Here is a 14,015-nt window from a genome sequence, read left to right on the forward strand (position 1 = left end):
TCAGCCCCGGCTCTCCAGCACTGCCTGTGAAATCCGGCCGAGTTACTCGCGCTTGTTCTCAGGACTCCCAAACCTGTTTGTCACATCTCTTACACTGGGCTCGGCGCGACCGATTCGATAATTATTTGAGCTAAAAAAAGCCACTGACCCCCTGACCGAGCAGCACCCGGGCTGCTCCGGCCGCTTCCCGCGCCTTTGTCACCTCAGAACCTTCCTGCCGTCACCGCTCTCCTGCCCGCCCTTCCTCCTCTCCTCCCAGTCCCGCTTAGGCAAACAAGGCCTGTTTAAAGCAGCCAGGGAAGAGGAAAACTCTAGCCATGCTGAAAGGAGAAATTAAAGTGTATCTAAAACTCCTAAAGCGCCCTGCGAGCCCCAAACACGCTACCGGGGTGCCGCCTCGCCTCCTCCCTCAGACCGGGCTGAGCGCAACTTGCCCACGCAGGAGAAAAGACGGAGATGCCTTCAGGATTTTACCTCAGGTTCTCCTGTTTTAACTCACAGACCTGCTTCTCATGCTTTATAATGACTGCTTATAGCTTTCCTTTTCGAGTCTTAATATTATCTGGTAGCGAATAATTAGCAATGTGTATGCGGGTCCCCCCTCTCGAGGTAATGGAACAGTCCGCCGGGTCCAGGCGCCGCGGCTCGTCGTTTAACCCCTTCCCTGCCGATCCCAAGGAATCTGCCTGGCGGAGGCGGAGTGGGATCCGGCCTCGGGGTCTGATGCGCTGGAGCACCGCGGGCAGCTCAGGGTAGTGAACACACTTCGTACAGGCGGTGTGAAGCGGGGGCAGCGGCCATTCACCCGCAAAACGACCTTAAATGCCATCTGATCAAGTCTTCCAATATGTCTTCTTCGTAGTGTTGTGGAAACGTGTGACAATGTTTAAATAGTAATTGGTGAACTGGGGGAGGGGGCGGGTGTTGTCTTTTTTGTTTGTTTGTTTGCTGGTTTGTTTGTTTCTATGATTCCCAGTGGAGAATTGTGTAGACCCCGTATGGACGGCGCCTACCTGCCCGCCAGGTGAGCATTCTCCCCATCCCTGCAGACGGAGCATCGTCCCCGGAGCATCGTCCCCACGCTCGGCCCGGGGAGCGGCTGCTTTGCTGCGGTGGGCTCAGGCGTGTACGGAAAATCACGCTATGAAAAGCCAGCGTCCATAAAGGAGACAGAGGAGTCCTGCAACTTTATTCGCATGATGGCAGAGAGTCCACCCGGGCACACGCCCGCCGGGTTTCTCTCTCGCGGTTTTAGAGGACGCGGCCTTCTTTTATCCTAAACTCCCGGCTGCGTGTTGCCTTCTTCCTTCTCCCACCAGCTGAGGTACTAGGAAAGTACAGCCTTCCCGGGCCACCTACCACATATTCCCCCTTGAACCTGTCATTTTACCCCAAATTTCGGAAGCTGAGGCTTGCGCGGACCCTTGCCTGTTTCAGGAGCTGTCTGGGATCTGTAACAAACCTTCCCCTTGAAGTCAGTAGACGTAGTAAAACTCATTTCTAAGACGTTAACACCCATTCCTTCACCCATAGAATTGTTTGTAAAGATATTAGCACTCATCTTTCCTACCTGTCACCTCTCAGAAGCTCTTCAGCAATAACTGGAGAAATGGAGGTGTCCTGACCCTGAGTGCTGGGGTCCCAATCTGCCTTTCCCAATTTAAGCACTTAAATATCTAAGGTAAGATGGTATGGGGTTTTGACATACAGTCTTTCCCAACTGCAGTTGCTGGGAGATTAAAGAAAATTGTAAATTTTGTACTAACTTTTAAAAATAGTGTTATGCAAAGAGTCATTGAGCTGAAATTTCCAGGGTTTGTCTTTTTTCTTTTGTTCTCAGTTCCTGCTTCTCCTTAACTCCAAGTAGCAGTTCAATCCCTCAAAGTTTTCTAAACAAAATAAAAATATGTAAAAAACCTTATCATCTTCTTAGCCTCTTCAGTCTATTGCCATATGAAATACAAGAAATTCCATTTCCTTTCCTCACATTATCTCCTAGGGTCACAGTACTGGATCCCTGTGTTGTTTACACAGATGTTAGTGCCTACAATTAAACATTTTCCTTTCAGTATCTTCCATCTTTGACAAATTTTCCAGGTCAATATTCCTTCTCAGAACCATACTTTTCCTTTCTTTTCTTTTATTCTTGGATTCTCATAGGATAATGGCCTGAGTCACACTGAACCGTATAGCAAGAGCATTTACATTTTCTAGGAAGAAGGGAAGGAATATAGCTTAAAGTAAGTGCAAGAGGAAATCAGTGATTTTGCTCCAACTTATTAAAGTTAATCTAAATTATTATTTATTAGACCTTCACTGGTAACCGGAAACATGTGGAAAGACTTCTGACAGAAGAAAACTTTTTGCATGAGTGCAGGAGAGCTTTTTCTAGAAACCTCCCAAGTGATATGAATGGATCTACAAATTTGAGTTTCTTGTCTGCTTAAGGCCAGGCAAGGTGAGTTACTTGTGCTGGTGTTTGACAAATCATGAACACTGATATCATAATTTCCTTTAGCATACTAGACATTAAAATATTTAAATTTATTGCTGCTGCATGATTTCTTGTCTGAAAAGTGTTTTGCACTTTCAGTTTATGTTTCAACATCAGCCCTGGATATCTAATCTGGAAAGCACACATGGTGTACAACTGTAAACATGCTCTTCGAAAGTGAAAGTAGAAGCAAATCTAATTTTGCGAAATAACAGCAATAAAATGCAAGATTTTGATTAGAACAAAGTGCAAGTGAGTTTGCTTAGAGTTAGATGAGTTCTTTTAAAAAAGTGTAAAGTAGGTTATTGTATTCACCTAGCGAATTTTGTTGTTTGCTTGTCTTTAATCAAATGTAGGCCCTTCCTTTTCATGCCACAGAATGTGGGGAGCACTGGGAACTTTTGAAGTGGTGTTTGACCTCCTGCCCTGCTCTAGGTAGAAATGTGCTTTTCACTCTAACACTACAGTCTTGCAGGATAGCTACAGTTCTTTGGGGTTTGTGTTTTGTTTGTTTGGTTTCAGGTCTTTTTGTGTGGTGGCGCCCAGGAAGTTGTACTTGAACATGAGGAAGAACTTCTTTACTGTGCAGTGACCAAGCACTGGAACAGGTTACCCGGAGAGGTTGTGGAGTCTCCCCCACTGGAGATATCCAAGCCTGGATACAATCCTATGCCATGTGCCCTGCTTGAGCAGGGATGTTGGACTAGGTGACGCACTGTGGGCCCTTCCAACCTGACCCATTCTGTGGTTCTGTGAATGTATTTAGGTATGAAAATACACAGTTAGGTCAGGAGAAAAATTCTAAATGCTGCATTGATCTGTGAAGATAAGAATGACACTGTTTAATAGCTGAAGTCTACTGGAAGTACATACCTCTGCCCCATTAAAATTTTGAGAATAGTTACCTTGTCCCTGAGGAGAAAAACTCTAAATGCTACATACATCTGTGAAGATAAGAATGACACTATTTAATAGCTGAAATCTATTGGAAGTACATACACTATGATACCTCTGCCCCAGTAAAATTTCGAGAATAGTTACCATGTCCCTCTAATGTCACTGAAAATATTAATATAGCTTTTAAATATTAGCCCCACTGGATGTAAAGTTTGTCTTGGAATCAAATTTTCCCTTACTATTTCCCTTACTATTGCATTAGAGTTACTGCTTTAATGTTACAAGAAAGGATAAGTGTGAGAAATCTTTCTCTGTTCTTTGAATGCTTACCCCATAGACATGATTTTTCAAGTAGTTCCTTCTTGTCCTTGTTTCAGGAGTTGAGTAAATTGTTCCCAGTTATTTCCCTAAAATAATTAGGCCGATTTGGTGGCTCATTAATTTTCAATAAACCCATTATTTGTGATGAATCTTTACTCCAAATGTCAGTTAGGGAACAGTTTCTAGTTTTTCACCTCCAAACGTGACATTTATGACGCTCAAAAAAAAAAAATATGCTGAATGTTTTGGTCCAAGGAGGCAAAAGTTAAAAAAGGTGAGGTATCTAGAGCTCCAAGGTTGTTATTTGGACACACTTAGATGTAAATTCCAGCCTCCTGTCTGGAAGTTAGTTGCTCTCTGGGCACAAAGATTTAGATAAAGCAGGTAGTGTGCAATCCATCAGTTGAGGTTCGGTCAGGAACTCACACTCACGGAGCTCGGGAGCTGTGGAATCGGCAGCAAGGGCTCTTCTCCACTAGATGGGGATGCGGGAGCAGCTCTGGCTTCCCTGTTTCTGCAGCAGCAGCTTCGCCTCCTGGCCATTCACATTCCCACTCGTGAATAGTCCCGTGAAAGTACTTTTAAACCAACTTCTTCCTTCTTTTGTAAAAAGTGAAGACTCTGGTAAGATTTTAAAGAAGGTTGAACTTTACAAAGAGAGAGGAACTGTTCGAGTCCCTCAGTGAATGTGCACAATTTATTAGGACACTTCGGAGGAATGGGTGTTTCAGAAATTTTACATTCTAAGTGGCATGAGTTAGACAGGCTTTTTTCTAACTCCCAGAGAATGCTTTAATTCAGCACATAGCAATCTATCAATCCATGCACCATGAATGATTCTGTGGAAGATCTTAGTTATATCAGAGGCATATTTGTGGAATTGTTTTGGATTTGTAAAGACAGCAGCAAAAGTTGAAGATGCGAATATATTTGGAAACACAGGTAGGTAGTTGTATCAAAAATACATGATATAAACTTTAGGCACCTGGATGGTAAAGGCTGTGGGAAAATAATGGTGAGCATGACATGTAACTAATAGCAATTTAAAGCCTCACACTTCTTTCTCACCTGTGAAACTTCGAGTTTTTTTAAATAAACAGGTAAAAATCCTCCTCAAATGAGCAATTTTATAAGTTGGACTGGTTGCAAAGTAATTCCTCCACAGTTCTTGCTCCCCAGTGGTTTCCATGCTTCTTTATCTTGTTCTCTGCATGTTATCTCAGTGCTTACTCTCCAGGCCTGATTCTTCAAAAAAGATGTGGATTATCTGAGATGCAGACTGCAATCATGAAAATATAGCAAATGGGAAATAGAAACACTGAATAATAAGGTTAATTTGGAAAGCCTTTTTTTGTTAATTGTTTGTGAGGGGCTAAGAAAATTGCTCAGAGAGGTTTAGCAAATAAAAAACTCCCTACACCAAAAAATTTAAATTGGCCTTTGGCACATTTTTTTTAATGCTCTACCTAGTTCTCACTGTAATTTCTGCTTCTCATTCAGTTTCTATCTTTATTTTTATTTCTTACCATAGTGTTGCATTTGAGAAAGAATAATTCAAAAGACATCTAGACAGACCCATGAAGACCAGAAAGAAATAATGTTCCAGAGTTTTGTTTCTGAAGTAAAGGATTTTTGGAACCACAGTCTTAGACACCAGATTTCTAAATATAAAACAAATAGATTTAGCAAAGGAAAAAACAAACAAAAAATGAAACATGAACTGTAGAGCAAGTAGGTTAAAGAAATAGTAAAGTAACAGCATTAAAAAAGTAGTTATTATAGAAAGTTGTTAGTGTTGAGCAGATAAGTGATTTTCACATATTTTGATTATGTTTGTCACCTTCTGCCAAATTCATTTGTGCCAGGAATTAACTGACATCTGAAAATATATTTAGTGAAATGTAAGAAATCATACAGAGCATTCTGTTTATTTAGAGTTGGATCCATGAAGATTACATGTAATAGAAAAATTAAGACGTGATCTAGAGTGGTCCAAGACATTTGTGAGAAATTGACTTTAGAAAGCCAAGTTCATTCTTCTCTTTTATCATTACTTATCCACAGGTCCATTATTTGTACTGATCCATGTGTCCACTATTTGCAGGTTTCAGTATCATTTTTACTGCAGTATCAATTTGCCTGCAGTGAACTTTAGGCTTTCTAGGCTGTAGTTCCAAGTACACTGGGAAAAATTTTATATTAGTAATTTTATTTCATGATAGTTTTTTTGTGATGCAAGAAGAATGGGTTTTACAGGTGAGAAAAAGAAAAATTATTTAAAGCTTTATCTTGAAATAATCAGGTAATATCAATTCAACTAAAGCGACAAAAATAATGACTTTATGCAAAATTTATACAGAAATGCACTGAGGACCAGTCAAAGGCATTTAGAATCTAATTTACTAATCATTGTGATATGTAGAATTGTTGTTATGTAGTTATAATAAATAGAAATATTGTCACTCAGGACTAAAATCTAGTTTATTCTCTTCTGCAATATGATTTGAGTCCCCATCTTTAAGATGGACAGATGTTTATTGCACTTTTTGAATGTATTCTTAAAAATTCCATAAATACAACAATGAATTAATTCTCTTCATATAGTGACTATTCTGTTTTACATCTAGATATTTGGATGAATTAAGAAACCTCCCTATCATGTTTCCCTCTTAAGTAGACTCAGTACATGCAATTGCACACATCATAATTTTCTTCATCAAGAGAATCTGATAATCTGTTGATTATATTCTGTCTTCAGTGATAAATGCATGTATTATGTATTTCCATTTTGAAACCAAAGCAGTTTGTACTACTGTTTTTGGCTAGCATTGACAAAGTAAATTTTTCCATTAAAAAAAGAAGTGGATTAGAATAAAAATAGAGCTGTCTGTAAAATGACTGTGTTTTAGTGTCACTGCGATATTGCTGAACTGGCCACTGAGAAGGGAAATATCTTCTTTCAGACCCAGTCACGGTTACCTGTTGAACAGTGTCAGTGCAAAGCTTGCAATCTTTCCCCCAACAGTGTTTTGACTTGGCAATTTCAACTACCTGGAAGCTATGTAATGTGAAATTTCTAGTTGGAAGCTTTCAGCTCTGTTGAAGGAGAACTATATTCACACGAGAGTGGTTCATTCCTGTCTCATTTTTAACCCCTTCCAGTACTTTAACAGAAACTTCCCTTCTGTCTCTTCAACACTTCTTGCTGGGTCTGGCACCGCCAAATTCTCTACTTTAACTCCAGGGATCTGTCTCATTCATTTATTTAATCTCAGCAAATTTCCGGTGTTCTACTCTGAGGTGTCTAAGCCTTACGCTTGATTGTGAAAAAAACTGTTGTGCTTGTATGAAAGAGAATATATGTGTTATTGTTTATAATAGTTGCTTGTTAGTACAGAATTCCAGCAATCTGTATGGACAATGAGTCAGAAAGCAACCCCCTCACTCTAAATAGCTTACAGTTTAAATAAACAGCCAAGGGAAGAAGGACTGAATGGGAAAATAATGGAAGAGCAGAACAACTGAAGATCTAAGTTGAATGCTTATTTTGTTATGCTGTTTTCTCTTAATTTTGTTACTGCACCTCTCCTTAAAAATGGAGAGTATTTTTTTTTTTTTTGAACTGACAGGGAGATCTGACTTCCATGGGCCTTTAAGGCCCACATACAGATATTAAAGAAAAAAGAACCAACACATAAATACATTTAACAAGTTATTATTTTGATTTTGGAGAACAAATCTGTACATGTTAGTAGACCAATATTATTTCTACAGATTGTTCTAGTGCGCCAGCAGTTGCTTTACTGTTCACTATAAGATTTTTTCAAAAGTACAAACTCTTCCAAATAAACTACTGCACTTCTAAATTTTGTCAGTTTCTGCTAATACAATTTTGTAATAGATTCATTCTGATGATAGAAAGTTTCACAGCAAAGGGTGAAAACAGTTTGCAGCTGTCTTAAAGAATTATTTAGGGCCTGTGCCGTGCCCTAAATGGATAAAACTGCAAATACAAGGTCCATGACCAGGACATTCCCAGATGTATTTCTATTTAGGGTGGTTCTTATACCTAGACTCTTCTGTAATCATATAAAAATGATGTGGAAAGCTTCCCCCAGCAAAGTCTCAGGGAAGGCTAATGGTGCAAGTGCTGCTTTCTTTCTTGCAAAGATAAATCACTCAGTGGGCAAAGTACAGCCTCAGCTGGAGTAAAAATGTTTAATTTGCATACTGCATGTCTGCAGTGGTGAACAGTCCACAGAATTTGGAAGAACTATGTGTTCTGTCTTTTACTCAGGAAAAAGCTAATTTGAAAATTGTACATCTTAGTAGCTATTACAGGCAGTGTGATTTTTCTCTATCTGATCAACAAAAAAGCCTAATAAATAATAACATACTGCTTTATTTTCTGTTTCACTACTGAAGTATATATCCTGCTAGGGAATTTTGCGGCTTGAAATCTGGGTTTTCAGAGAAAATTCTTGCTCATAGTTCTGCAACCATTTAATTTTTCTAAGTTTCCCTATTCTGACTCTGAGTAGCTGGTGCATCAGACATAAGAGGTGTACTGTGCTATTACTGCCAAATCATGTTATTTGTCTCCTAAAGTGTTCACAAGCGATTCATTGAACAAGACATAAAAATAAATACAATAATTTACACAACACATAAGAGTAATATTCAAAAACAAGATGCACTTTCTAGAAAACACAAATTTTAAATTATATTAGTTAAATATCTTACTAAGACAGCAATTAAATGAATCATCAAAAAAGAACAAGAGACTTAAAAGATTTTCTTGCTCATCTGTAGATGATCTTAAGGAAATTTTAATGTATGTAAAATGTACATAAACACTGCATAATTGTACCAGACAGTCCATTAATTTTTTTTTTCTGGTATGATTTAGAAATACAGGCATAAAAACTAATTAGAAATATTTTTTCCTAAGGCAATAACAATATAATAATATAAATACACTTTGACACTGGGATAAATATCTGGTGATTGGGTAGCAATGATATTAGCTCAGCTGGACAACTTCTCAGCATTATTGAGCTGCTGAAAAATTTTGCTTCTAAAATTTGCATCAAATACTTCCTATTTTTAGAAAGGTTCTATTACCCTTAATATTATTACTTTTAACATTTGTTTTAATGCTGTGCATTCACTAGGTTTCAAACCCATGCTGTCATACTGCACTATCAGAAAACCCAGTTAGTAATACATCCACTTGTGAAGTGAGAACAAAAACAAATTAAGCAGATAAAAATCATCCGTTTGACGTAAGAGTAGTTAGGTCTCATGATTCAAATATGAATATAGAATATGAAACCTTATTAGGAATGACAATCAGAGAAGAGGAGTAAGATATTATTTCATATATTGAGGCACACAAGCTTGCTCTGAGCGGCAGAATCTATGAAGTCCATAGTGGTGATAAAAGAGAAAAAACACAAAGGTGCTTTCACGGTCAGCATGAAACATCAGGCAAAGGTGATGAGGCAGATGAAATAATTTCAGACTAGGCTGAACTTTGGTAGAAGTCCAGCATATAACAAGATGTAAAATATTAAAATATTAAGGTCTTGGAATGTGTTGACAACATTTGCTATTTCAGCCCTAAGAAGGAAAACAGGGTGAAATGCATCTGACAGTGAAGTTGTCAGTATAGAGTTCTGGGACAATTTGAAGATGAAAAGTAACACTGATGATTGTGATAATGAAACTATAGAAATCATGATTTCTGGGATGAAAATAAAAGTACTATTAGTAAAAAAATCCTATAGTAAAGGAACAACACAGAATAAAGATCTCAGGATGCCTCAGAAAAAATAACAACCATATTAAGGACAGAAATATGTAAAAGTGAAGAATCTTGGAATAATAAAATAAAAAACATAGGATAGCAAATGACACATTTGCAAAGAAGGGTGAAAGAGTATTGGTAGCTATCCTGAATATCCATCAGAATTGCCATACTACAATCCAATAATCAAGCACAATATTTAGATGTTTAAATAAAAATATCTTCAGTAAGATATATGAAGTAGTACGTCCACTGTGTTTGAAACTGAAAAAGACTAAAATGGAGTGGGTTTTTTTTTCAGTTTTGATGACTGCGTTTCATTAAAGTTTTGGACAACTTGAGAATCTGCAGAGAAAAATATGCTGCAAAACATGATGCAGTAAGAACAAGCTGCTGGAAAACATGATATGCCTAACATCTTGAACAAAATATGAACTTTACAAAAATATGAATGAACAAAATAACATAAAATTAATTCTGGCTGTACAACAAAAGGTGGGATGGCTTGTGTTCAAATATGTAAAGTGTATCTGAAAATGGGAAGGCAAACACCTGTGTTTGTTCTGAGACAAAATCAGAGCTCAGTTTGCAGGAAGAAAGATTTATGTTAAGCATTAGAGGGGAAAAAAAAAAAAGAAAAACAAAGCCAGTATTTTCACAATTTGATAATTAAATACTGAAGTAGATGGCCTGGACAGATTGTATTATCTTTATCACTGAAGATTTAAGAACATGTGCCATGAACAGTTTAGATCTTGTCTTTGGGCAAGAGAAATTTGGACAAAAATCAGTTTCCTTTCAATTCTTTCTGATTCTTATATTTTATATCTCCTTTACAGAATGAAGCCAGCTGTGAGAAAAAGGCACAGAGATTAGCAGAGAAAATGAAGACAGTTTTTGTCTGAATTATTGTTCTCTATTAATGAATTTAGAGATTTGCACTGTTATTTTAAAAATAGAAGACCTGCATTTGTAGTCTCCAGCTGGAATATAAGTTTGCAACAAAGAAAAACTAAATTTAATTTCTCTAATGAGACATAGATGATAATAATTTTGTAATAACTAATTGTATTCTGGAGCTAATGGGATTTGTACCTTTTGGAATGTATTTCATGTAGCTCTACAGTAACATTAGGAAAGAAGGTAAAACCTGAACTCTTTTTAAGAAGGACTGATTTGATGTAGTCCTTTTATTTAAAATCCTTGTGATTGTACCTCTTGTGAAGTGATTAACTTCTAATGAATCTGCATCAGGCATCAGCTGCAGAGCATGACTTGTAGATGTGAGCCCTAGGCACTGCAATGACTTCTTGGGCATTGTCTTGACTCTGGTACTACATTTAAAATGCTGAACTATGTTAAATCAAATTTAAAGGATGGAGCTACAGTTAAGAAGCCTTTTTTGCCAATTACACTGTGTGCATTAGTAAATAATAAACTTTATTGCCTTTTAATGGTTGGTTGGTTGATTTTGGTTTGGTTTGGTTTTTTGGTTGTTTGTTTGGTTTGTTTTTTTTCCCTTCAGACCACAGCAACTCATAGATGGTAAAAGTCTTTCTCAAGTTGAGAACTGTAAGGGGTTCGTTAACAAAAGTTGCTGTTGATTAATTTACTTGCTTTTGGTACTTTCTGTAACAGAAAGCTGTGAGCTACATTTCAAACACTATGAGGGTGGTGGGATAGCTGTGATGGTTTAGGGACATAAGCAAACATGAAATTTTTCATGAAAATCAGGGTTGTAGATTTTTAACTGCAATGGTGGCGGTGCTGATGACTATATCATGTAGGTGGGAATTGTAAGCAGCTCCCAGTTTATCTGCCTTCCTTTCTTATGTGGTTTGGGTCTATTCAATTTCAAATAACACATTTCAGTGACTTCTGTCTCTTAGTTAATGGTTATGATTATCATTTTGGTCTGTGCATTTAATGCATTTGCTTAATGAGTTGTTCAGAAATTATAAGGGGCCCAACCCAAAATCCAATACTGTGAGTAAAAATTTCCTGTGCACTTAAAAGGAAATAGGGATAGGCTCTAAAGAGGCTAGCATGGCTTTCATGAGCAGCTTTTTTTCCAACAAGCTGTTACAGTTTTGTTCCTATGTCATATAACACAATCTTTGTATGTTAGTGATACTAGCAAAGACAGAGAGCATAGGGGTCACCTCCAGAATAAAACCTCACATTTTTCAAACCCATGACTTTACTTCTGCTACTTAACATTTTCCAATAAAAGGAAATCGAGACTAATGGGATTTTATTTCTTTGTATATTTGGGCTTTTAGCTGCGGTGATCATTTGAAGCAGTCATCTAAGTAGCAATATTTAACTTATTTTGTAGTTTACTTTTCACAAATGAAGATAATATACTTTGAATATATTCAAGGATATATTCCTTGTTCAGGAAAAACATTTTCTATAGAAATGTAGATACCAAATGCTGTTATTTTATCCAAAGTGAAAAACAAAAAGAAAATAAGACAGAATTCTCATGTAATTTAAATTAAACTTTTAATTAATGCAGTAAAACCAACTGCTGCATATCTCTAGAAGCAACTGTCCTGCTTCACTGGTTTACAGATGTATAGGAAAGGTGATTTCTGTCTTCATCAACATTCACAGTCTTTTTTGCCCAACAAGCATCTATGTCTTTCAGGTATTTGCTTTGTCTCCTTTTGTCCCTGAGAATGGAAAAATCCTGTGATAAAGCAGTTAAATAGCTTTCTTTCACAATTCTTCTCCATATAATTTCCCATGACATTTACAATAACCATATTTTGGTTATTTTCATCAGCAGTTCTATAGATAATTTTGTGTATCTTAGTTAACTGTTACTTTGTGGTCCCTTTCTTTCCACTAATCTTATATATTTAATTTCCTTGTAGTAGAAGCACTTCACTCTTTTTGAGACAGTTAATGAATTTTGGCTCATTATTTAGTACAAAGATGAAAATTTTGGGTGATAGAAAACTCAGCTAACAATTGTAAACAGGAAAATATATACTTTGTAGGACTTCATACCTTACATAATTTGAGTATCTGACCTGAGAACTTAGCTAATCCTGTTCCTTTGGGAGAAGATTCAGTGTTTCTTCCAGGGACAAAGTTAGCAAGTTTGGGTGCACTAATGCTTAGTTACATTTGGTTGTAATTAATATGTAAATCCTTAACTTGGGTATAAAAATAGTTAGTATCTCTGGAAAATGACGTGTTTGTAAGTAAGCTTTGGCAAATTTTATAAAACTGTAATTCTCCTCCCCTCAATTTTCATATGTCCAAATGCTTTTAACTTATTCTTTCTCTAAAAATTGCTTTTTGCATCACTATTCTACTATTACATCATTATACTGATTCAATACACATTAGAAAATCAATTTAAAATGCATCTTCATTCATTTTTTAGTTTTGAAACAACCAGCTCACTTACTTTTGCACAGTGGGCTCAGAGAAGGCTGAACCAGCTCCCTAAATGTGGCCAAAATGTGATGGTCACGCAGAGTCAAGAAGAACACCTTTCCTCATTGCCATTGATTTCACTGCTCTGCCCTGTGTTCCTTGTTAACACAGATTGCACCTGCTTTACTCTTTGATGTGTTTGTTCTTGAAGGAATTATTACTGTTGGATGTAACACAGTAGTTTACAAAAAAATATGGTTTCTTGTAACAAGAGACAAAAGGAAAACCCTTACTTGGAAAATATCTGAATCAGAAGTTGTAGCAATTAATCTTTTTCTAAAGAAATTTTTCTTCTTTAAATTAATTTTTGAAATAATTTATTGGTGTTTAACTAATGCTATAATTTGTTTGAGAGTATTATTCTAATGTTTTCCAGTTCATCTTTGCAATAATTCTACTTTGAAGAAAAAACAGTTACAGGCAGTCAGTGGGGGAAAAGGAGACTGGAAGGCTGTGAGCTGAGGGAAGGAAAATTTCAGCTCCCAAATTCTTATGTGTTCCTTTGGTGTATACTCACAATTCTTTTTTAACTGAAGCAAGATAATTAATTTTGACCATAAAGTACCACCATTTTCATCACATCATCACATTAAAAATATTAATTATAACATCATATATAGCCAAAGAACAACCATTTAAAACACTGTATTTTACTGTAGAACATAAATTTCTGTTTTTCTTTACTGGATTATTTATAGCGCTTTGAAGTCCTCTTGGCATGAGAAGTACTATGGAAATGAAGACATCAGTTTTTCCTTCTGCTATGTATTGGCATCACGGTACACCTACATGGATGTGATTGGGATTGTGGCATGGGAAACAACATGCCTTGAAGTTAAATTATGGATTCACTGTCATGACAAATGAGGTTATAAAATTAATTACTCTGCATGCTCAATAAAGATTTTCTAAAGGTACACACAGTATGATTTTTTCAACATAGAGAAATTGTTTTGTTTATTAGCAGCTTGAAAATGTTACCTCCTAGATGTAAGTTCTAAACAGGAAAGTATTATTTTCAACTCAGTAGGTAGAGGCAGA

At 36.7% G+C, this 14,015-nt stretch overlaps 1 long non-coding RNA gene across 1 annotated transcript; it reads left to right on the forward strand.

Annotated features, from left to right (window-relative positions):
* Window positions 1-2,208: 2,208 nt before the first annotated feature.
* Window positions 2,209-10,884, forward strand: LOC131571499 (uncharacterized). The gene is made up of 4 exons (XR_009275949.1): window positions 2,209-2,458; window positions 3,017-3,260; window positions 9,823-10,016; window positions 10,361-10,884. It is a non-coding gene; the product is annotated as an uncharacterized LOC131571499 (long non-coding RNA).
* Window positions 10,885-14,015: the final 3,131 nt, after the last annotated feature.

Source organism: Ammospiza caudacuta, chromosome Z, assembly GCF_027887145.1.
Source record: "Ammospiza caudacuta isolate bAmmCau1 chromosome Z, bAmmCau1.pri, whole genome shotgun sequence".
Lineage (NCBI taxonomy): Eukaryota > Metazoa > Chordata > Aves > Passeriformes > Passerellidae > Ammospiza > Ammospiza caudacuta.